Source organism: Topomyia yanbarensis, chromosome 2, assembly GCF_030247195.1.
Source record: "Topomyia yanbarensis strain Yona2022 chromosome 2, ASM3024719v1, whole genome shotgun sequence".
In the NCBI taxonomy this organism is placed as follows: domain Eukaryota; kingdom Metazoa; phylum Arthropoda; class Insecta; order Diptera; family Culicidae; genus Topomyia; species Topomyia yanbarensis.
Genome location: NC_080671.1, coordinates 154296087 through 154304688, shown reverse-complemented (window position 1 = coordinate 154304688; position 8602 = coordinate 154296087).

The window sequence follows — 8602 nt, the reverse complement described above, 5'->3', positions numbered from 1 at the left end:
ATGTCTTACTCCACTATCTGGGGCTAGGTGTCATTCTAAAATCTAAACTATCTCCCATGTAACGAAACTATGTAAGGTTTGCACGCTTATAACTCCGATATTACCAGATGGATTTTAATCATTCATACACCAACCGATTCAGAAACACCTAACTTAAATATTGGTAATAATTTAATATCTCCCCAATAAAAGTAGACTTTTGGAAATTGGTAAAATTAAAAAGTTCACGAAAAACGGGAAAATTACCATTCGTGAGGCAGATTTCTCAGACACAGCCGTCAAAAGAGGGCAGCTTAGTGACTCAATGAAAGGCGAAAAGTCATAAATAGAAGCGACGCATGTCCGTTTAAATCAGTTGTTGCTCTTGTCTCATACGAACAACATCGTCTCCGGGCGATGCAATAAGCGCTATCGATTTTCGGCAACGTTGGTATTTGCACACACTCGCACCTATGTGACTAAACCATATACGGTTAGTTTATAAATAGAGGTGACGCGTACCCGTTTGAATCAGTTTTTGTTCTTATGTCGAACGGGTAAGATGCATTTTCGGCAGCGGTGGCCGTGTGCGGATTTTTCGGGTACCAGCACGGTGTCACAGAATGATTTGCAAAGTGGGAGGGCGGGGTGGTTTGGATTTAATTCAATACGGTGTGTGCTGCTTAAGAGTGTTGCGTTTGAAAAAAATATATTTATTTTTATGCATGCGTGTGCGTTGTAACTTGTTAATACATGTTTACGGTGCTTTGTAGCTGCGTAGGGTAAAGAGCCTATTGGTTTTCATGTTTCATTTTTCGGTTATATGTTTTTTATCAGTAAGGCATCTGACAATGTGCTTCTGTAGTTATTGCACTGTTCAGCAGCATAGTATTTTATATAGGAGGGTACACTCAGGTTTCTTTACGCGGATTTTGAAATTTACGCGGTTTTCATTTACACGGCCTGTATCCCCTGCGTGAAAAGTCTGAGTGTAATTGCATCGGAACAATCACATTCCCTTTTTGTTTTCTAATTTCAAACACTTTTGTTTCGTACTGCACACAACGGAAAATTTTAAAACAGAACTTACCGTCCCAGCAGCAGTTGAAGCGGGTGTTCTTTGTCGATTCAAATTCAAGCCATGTCTTAAGCGTTACTGGACTTAAAATTGTTTTCCCAGTTTATCCAGTCAGAATATCTGTCCTACCCTATGTATTTAAAACACAGTTCTAAATGCGTTCACACTACAGAGTTAAACACGTTATAATAATTAGCAACAAGAAATATGTCATCAAGATAGCGTTAAAACACGTTTTAACTCATAGTGTGAACGTAGTATTAAAGTATACAACAAATAGAACGGTTGGGTATACTAATTTAAATTTTAAAATAAATCTGTTTTAAATTATGAAACACCGCTGTACTGAAGATATAATTATGTCAGTCCTATTACCACATAAAACACCTATATAACATAAAACGCTGCAGAATTGTTTTAAAAATACAATGTTTACACTACAGAGTTATAACACGTTTTAATAATTAGCAACAAGAAAAATGCCACCAAGATAGCATAAAAACCCGTTTTGACTGGTAGTGCGAACGTTGCATAACAATGTAATTTATCAAATAATTTCATTTTTCCACCACTAATCGATCAAGAAATACTTAAACTTAAGATTGTTTATTTAAGTTCATTAGTACATTATTGAAAATTTAAATGGAAAATGAAATTTCATATTTCATGGAGAATCTGTTTGAAAACCAACATGTATTTGGATGGAATAATTTTGCCAATGTCGTCTAGACTACCCTAATAAAAAATATACGCGAACTTTATCGCATATAGTGTAACGATTCCACATATTGTTTTGATGATACCAAATACAAATTAAGTTAGTGTACACGTCACCGAAAAACTACCTAAAATTGAGTACTTTTGACTCAATCTCGTGGTATCGTGCAGGAAGGTAAAATTAGGTAAACCGTGTTGAAGATAGTTTCCATTTAACTACGGCTAAAATATTAACTCAACCTTGAGTTTAATTTACTTATGGCGATTTCGCTTGAACCTGAAACTGAGTCAGGTTCTAACCCCAACTGCTGTCAGTTCATACATTTTGACAGCAGTTGGGGTTAGGAACTGACTCAGTTTCGCCTCAAACGAAAACCACATTAAATTTAAGTTGAATTTACCACATTTTGAGTATACCTCAAACAACTCAAAAGTACCTTACTGCACGGACCCTGTAAAGTTCAACTGGAAATGAGCCGGAATTCGGGCTGGTTCCAGTTCGTACACCAGCTCCAATGGCACAACCGATTCTAGTTTGAATCTAGTTAGAATCGGTTGTGTCACTGGAGCCGGTGTACGAACTGGAACCAGCCGGAATTCCGGCTCATTTCCGGTTGAACTTTACTGGGGAAGACCTCGACTGAGTCGAATCTGTCGTTTCGTTTTTGACAACACTAATAAGTGTGAAAGCGACGCACAACTCAAAAGTACCTAAATTTAAGTTAAAAGAACGTATTCTGTGGGTTGTTTTATTTTTGCGTGTATACACATGACATTGACTTATTTGACGTCAAGGATACCAACACAGTTGCAATGTGCATAGTCAACATACATATGACGCGATGTTCACAATTCGCCATCTGATTTAACCTCATTTGGCAAAAAATCCACCCGATTTAACCTCAGTATTGCACAAACACAACTTCACATGGATTAGTCAATTAGCCTGTACACGCAGACGAAATCGACATAAATTGACTTTTACTGTGAACCGTGTTTACAAACATTTCTTCACAGCTTAATGGCAGTGTTGGTAAACACGGCTCACATTAAAAGAAAAGAGATTATAACTACCAAAGGGAGCAAAGCGCTACTGTCTCCATGTATTCACGGACTGAAACATGGGGTCTCGCTCTAGCATATTGTATCCCATTGCTTTGACATGTGTGTACCCGGGGCATTATGTGTCAAACTAATGGGTCTATCAGAGCGTAAGAGCGAGATGATAAATTTTCAGTGGTAACAGCGACATGCGACCTCTAGTAGTTATAATCTCTTTTATTAAACACTGATAAAATCAAGTACCCATTAATGCGTAGAAAACTACTCATTTTCAATAAAAGTGGAATAACCCATTAAATGGGTAAAGCGTTTGTACCCATAAATGAGTACAGACCTTGTACGTCAACCTGGGTATGTTTCACCCATTATTTTTCGCAGAACTGTTACAACAAAATGCGTAAAAAATACCCATTCATGAAATTCGCGCCAGAAGGAAAAATACTGTCAATAGAATTATTTCTTTAAATTCTAAAACTACTTAACAAAATAAAACCGCCAACTGGATATATTTTTGATGGCTGGACCCAAGTAACCACTAAGCCATGAAAATGGCATAAATTCGGTTCTATAATCGCTTATAGATCAATGGTAGCAGAGCTTATAGGTTCAATATCGTACTTTAGTGCTGCTTAAAGGCCACTTTTGGCAAAATATTCGGCTGATATACTGCCTACTCCTACTTTTCCACTGCGCCTATGGAGATATGTCAAAACAATTTGTGGTGGGTAGAACCCACTGGTTGGAAAAAAAAAACGAAACAAAAACAGGGAATAAAGTTTTTTTTCTCGTTCTTTCTTTCAAGGTCTATCTGTCGCATGCGCCGCTTGATTTTTTTTGCAGTATAGCGTACGTTCCAGGCTCGAACTTCTGCCTTTAGAAGATTTGGAAGTTACTTTGCTCCAGCGCGCTTGACGTTTGATCCATTTGGGAGTTGGCTAATCTCACTGATATTTGGCGTTCTTAAATTGAGAGATTTCTGTTGTGATTATACTTATAATTGGGTGCAAGGTTTTGATCATATTTTTTAAACTATCATCAGATGTATACTAAATTGAAACAAATCATCGCAATGTACCATATCATTTTATGGCTCGAAGATTTTGTGCCCTTTAATTTGTTTACGATGACATGCCCAAACCTCGGAAGCTGATAAGGTTTTTTATGCTTACAATGTATCTCATATCATATTTGTTTTGATTTGGAATTTATTATTTAGAGTAATGCAAATGTCAACTATTACAGGCATTAAAATGGCATCGGTGACAACCGTATCTGGCTTATAGCTATAAGGTTTATAAGTTTTACGATAGAGCCTCATATACCCATATACGACCTGTTTTAATGCTTAAAATTCGTTGTGCTTATAAGCATTAGCAAAGCTTGTATAAAGCTTATAGACATTTGCAAAGCTTGTATAGAACCTATGAGCATCGAAAAGCTGTTATAAGGTGAATATAATGCTTGCTTTAGTGCTTAGTGGTTACTTGGGGATCTTTTGGCTGCTCTAAAAATGCTGAACTGGCGCATATTTTCAACATCCTCAGTAGTCTAAACAGACGTTGTTTTCGGAGCATTGCCGAAATGTTCCGTTTCCGCCACGGACTCCGATGCAGGACGATAATTTGCAGGTTCCACTACGATTCTTAGTTTGCAGGTTAACTTGCTTGAAATAATTCTTAAGGATTTTTCACCCATTATCAAGATCAATATACCCATTGACATTACCTCATCGAGTAGTTGTGAAATGAATAAAAAGTACTCATTGTTAGAAACAAAAAATACCCATTTTTAACAGCTCAAATAACTTCCAAAAATGGGTAATTTGAATAAGGCAAATGGGTAAAGTTTTTTTTACCGTGAAAGTCATTTTTATGTCGACTTCATCCAATGAGATATATATAGGTGTGGCAGAACACACGGTTGTGCTAGTATTGGCAACCAAAAATATGTAAACAATCCAGAAGCACATCGGGTCGACGTCATAGCGTTCACACGATTCAATGGGAGCGGAACGAACGGTATGACGAAAGCAAGTCGATTTCTCGACAAACATATGATTACGGCCTAAAAGCCAACTGTCAAAATCCACTTTGAATGGAAATTCTGGACAAACCGTTGCACGCCAATCACAGATGTTGGTAGTAAACGAAAGAGAAAAGTTTTCTCTTTCATAAACTGTTGTGAACCGTGTTCGGCTAGTAACGGTTTGTCCGGAATTTCCATTCAAAGTGGATTTTGACAGTTGGCTTTTAGGCAGTAATCATATGTTTGTCGAGATTTATTCTGTGATCACTCACCACTCATGTTAGATTCATCTTACGAATACTAAAGTGCCCTCTTCGCCATACCTGTATATATTCATTGGACTTCATCAGCGTGCACAGTCTAATTGTCAGTGACGTAAATTAAAAGGTCTGGCAGATCAAGGGATTTGCCTGTGCCACAGTCTATAGAGAACAGTTGCGCAAAGAGTGAAGTCAAAAAGGCCTACCTATCGAGCACAATTGGAATCCATCTCTGATACCTCTGCAGCAAAGTTGGATTCTAATTTTGCTCGATAGGTAGACTTTTTTCGGCTTCACTTTCTACACACTCTTTGCGTACCTTTATAATAAGTAGGGTTACCACCTCTGATGAGGCTTTCACCCGGAGATTTTTACTGACATGGAATAGGATTCAAGAGGAACATGAGTAAATTCCGAAACCAGACAGAAATTTAAATCAAAGCGATCGCTCGACATTTTAGAATATTTTAAACGATTTTTTTATCTACTGCGTTGAACAGAAATAAGTTTATTTATTTGAATCCGACTCTTCAGGCTATCAATTTAGCACAGGTTGGAAAATTACCAAATTGACTCATGTTGACCGTTGAGTGTTTTTTTGCAAAGCACCACATGTGTCTATCGGTCACATTAATCTGTAAATTGTTCGCGTTTAAGCTGTTAATTATTGATAAGAATCCAAAAGAACCAGCCACTCTCGCTGTGGAGCATAAACCAAACGAGCATTGCTCTACTCCAGAGCAGTGTGGGAAGCACACTGCGGTGTCTTCCGGAATACTTAACGGAGTGCAACGAATCCGGTTATTTGTCACCACAGTCGCTAGGGAAGTTCAAACAAAGAAGCACAGCTCTCCTCTTTGGAAAACAGACGCTGCAAGAGCAGCCAGCGAGAAAACTGGAAGAACTAGTTAGAAATTCAGTGTTACAAAAGTAAAAATTATCCGTCAGCTCCCCAGACCCGGAGAAATTGATGTAAAACCCGGAGGTCCGGAGATCGCCTCCGAAAACCGGAGTCTCCGGGTGAAACCCGGAGGGGTGGCAACCCTAAGGCCTTTGGCCTGTGCTAGTAACGCAAAAAAGGTAAACAATCCCGAAGCAATCAGTGAAGACGTCATTGAGTTCCAAAATGGCAGCAGGCGAACATTAATCAAAAAAGGTAAACAATCCCGAAGCAACCAGTGAAGACGTCATTGAGTTCCAAAATGGGAGCAGGCGAACATTAATCAAAATTACAGACACTTAACTACGGACACTTTATATAACAGACTAGCGGAGAGAAAAACAGTAAAACAAGCAACAATGAATGTAAACTGGCATCACGGAAGCTCTCATAAGCTTTGCATGGGCTTCCTCTTGCACTTCACCGATCAAAACCATCATGCTCGTTTGGCTGCAATTTTTGACACTTCGCTAGGCTGTGTATAAAGTGTCTGTAATCAAAACACACGGAGTGACGTCAGCACCTTCCACTTTTGTAGCGGTGATGTAAACAAACGGAAAAATCACATGCACTATTAAGCATTTCAAGAGTACTTATTCAAAAGGTCCTAAGTGACATTGAGGTCCTAAGTGACATTGAACTGAGAAAAACGAGGCTGAAGCTTCATGGACCTAAAATAAATCCCTATTAGAGAACAAATATGCGTTTTGATGGAACAATTATGCCAATATAGGCTAAGGACTATGCTCTTTAGGTAAATAATACTAAAAACATAAAATGTTTAGTGCTAATGTAGTTTTTAAGCGCTTTAGAATGATGCGTCCTTTTGAAAATTATAGGATCTTTCACATAGGTCTTTTTTCGGGCCCAAGAATCATACGACGCTGCACATAAGGCTTTTTTCAGCAAAGGTAGCTCTTACGACGAATATTGAATCTCTTCAAAGTTTTCGACAAAATGAGCACCGGAACACGAATGTTCTTCATTACTATGGTAAATAGTTGCACTGGATTTAAAAAAAGTCTTGCAGAAAAAAAAATTGCGGGAAACTGTAGTTTATATTAACAAACCATTGGCTGGAAGTGGTTAAAACCAACGAATGGCATGTTACTTTAGAATAAATAAGCTTTCCAATTATCATTTAATTTATTATCTTTTCTAAATTGAACTTCGAAAATAAGTCGCATGAACAGAAGAAAATAATTTCTTTTATTTTGATGCTTAGGACGTTTTTACTAGGTACCTATGTGCAGTGGGAAAAACATAGAATGAAATGAATCTTGCGTCGTTTTTGCATGGTGCCTATGAACAGTTGTAGAGGTTTTGAAATATTTCGCGCATAGGTCCTTTTAATTTAAAAGGTCTCAAGTGCAAAATTTCAAAATATGGTCATGAAAACTTTGCGACTTTTTGTATAATGCTTGATATTTTGATTAATACTGGGTATAATGAATCATGGTTTTCGGTATTCGTTAGCTGTGTTGTAATCACATGCTGTGCTGCAAATAACTCAGTTTGTTTACATTTGTCACTAAGGACCATTTGAATTAGCACTCTTGATTTATTCTGCGTATTGGTGATAGGTAGAATCATCTGCCAGACATTTTGCTTTTAGACATGGCCTAATTGTGGCTGAAAATAATAAACAAAGATGTCAAACTCAAATGACATTGTTTCAACCAGGTATCTGCTACACCGCCATGATTTCAGAGCCAACATCTAAAACGTCACGTTAAGGTCGATCCGCAATGAACAGAATCGATTTCATTTGACACAACTTTGTGACAGTCGAGTTCGTTTAATTTATTGATGCATCATGGTGTAAAGTTTTTGTTATTCACCGACATGTCCAAAACATCCTTTTTCATCAATTAGCGGTCCTAAATGTTCGCTTTCTAACAAACAACTAAAGATTGAGTCATGCCGTACCATGCCTGACTAGTAAAGATCGAGCAAAACGAGCAGAACAATTTGAACTGTCAGTGGGGCCCATATTTTGTGTGCCCGCCGAGATGTTGACTTATGTCAGTTCAATACAAAATGGGATAGGGGTGCCATATACGTGGTTTCAACCAAGAAACAAGGGTGCCAGGAACACAGATTAATCTGCACTGAAAAAAATCCAAACGTTAATTCTATTTGCTTCAAACCGCTTAAAATTCATATGAAGAAGAAATGCTATTGTTATCACGCGCGCACATACCTTCTATATGTGAACTGTATAAACTATGTATGCACACCAAGGGGTGAGTCGCTTAGATGTGCCACGGTGTTCAGTTAAACAAAAGCAATGGTTGCTATGATTATTCAACTACACTTTGTTGACAGTTTTTGGGTTGTCAAAAGTGTGCCTCATTGTGCCACACATTGTGGTAACGAGTGAAATGATCGTGTATTACTGTGAATCGTAATCTTATATCGTGTTTTCGTAGGTGATACAGTGTGTATGGCACATTGTTCTAAGCGACTCACCCCTTGATGCACACACATAAGTTATATGTGAAAATTGTTATAGAATGGGGTTTTATGTGCCTAATAGTT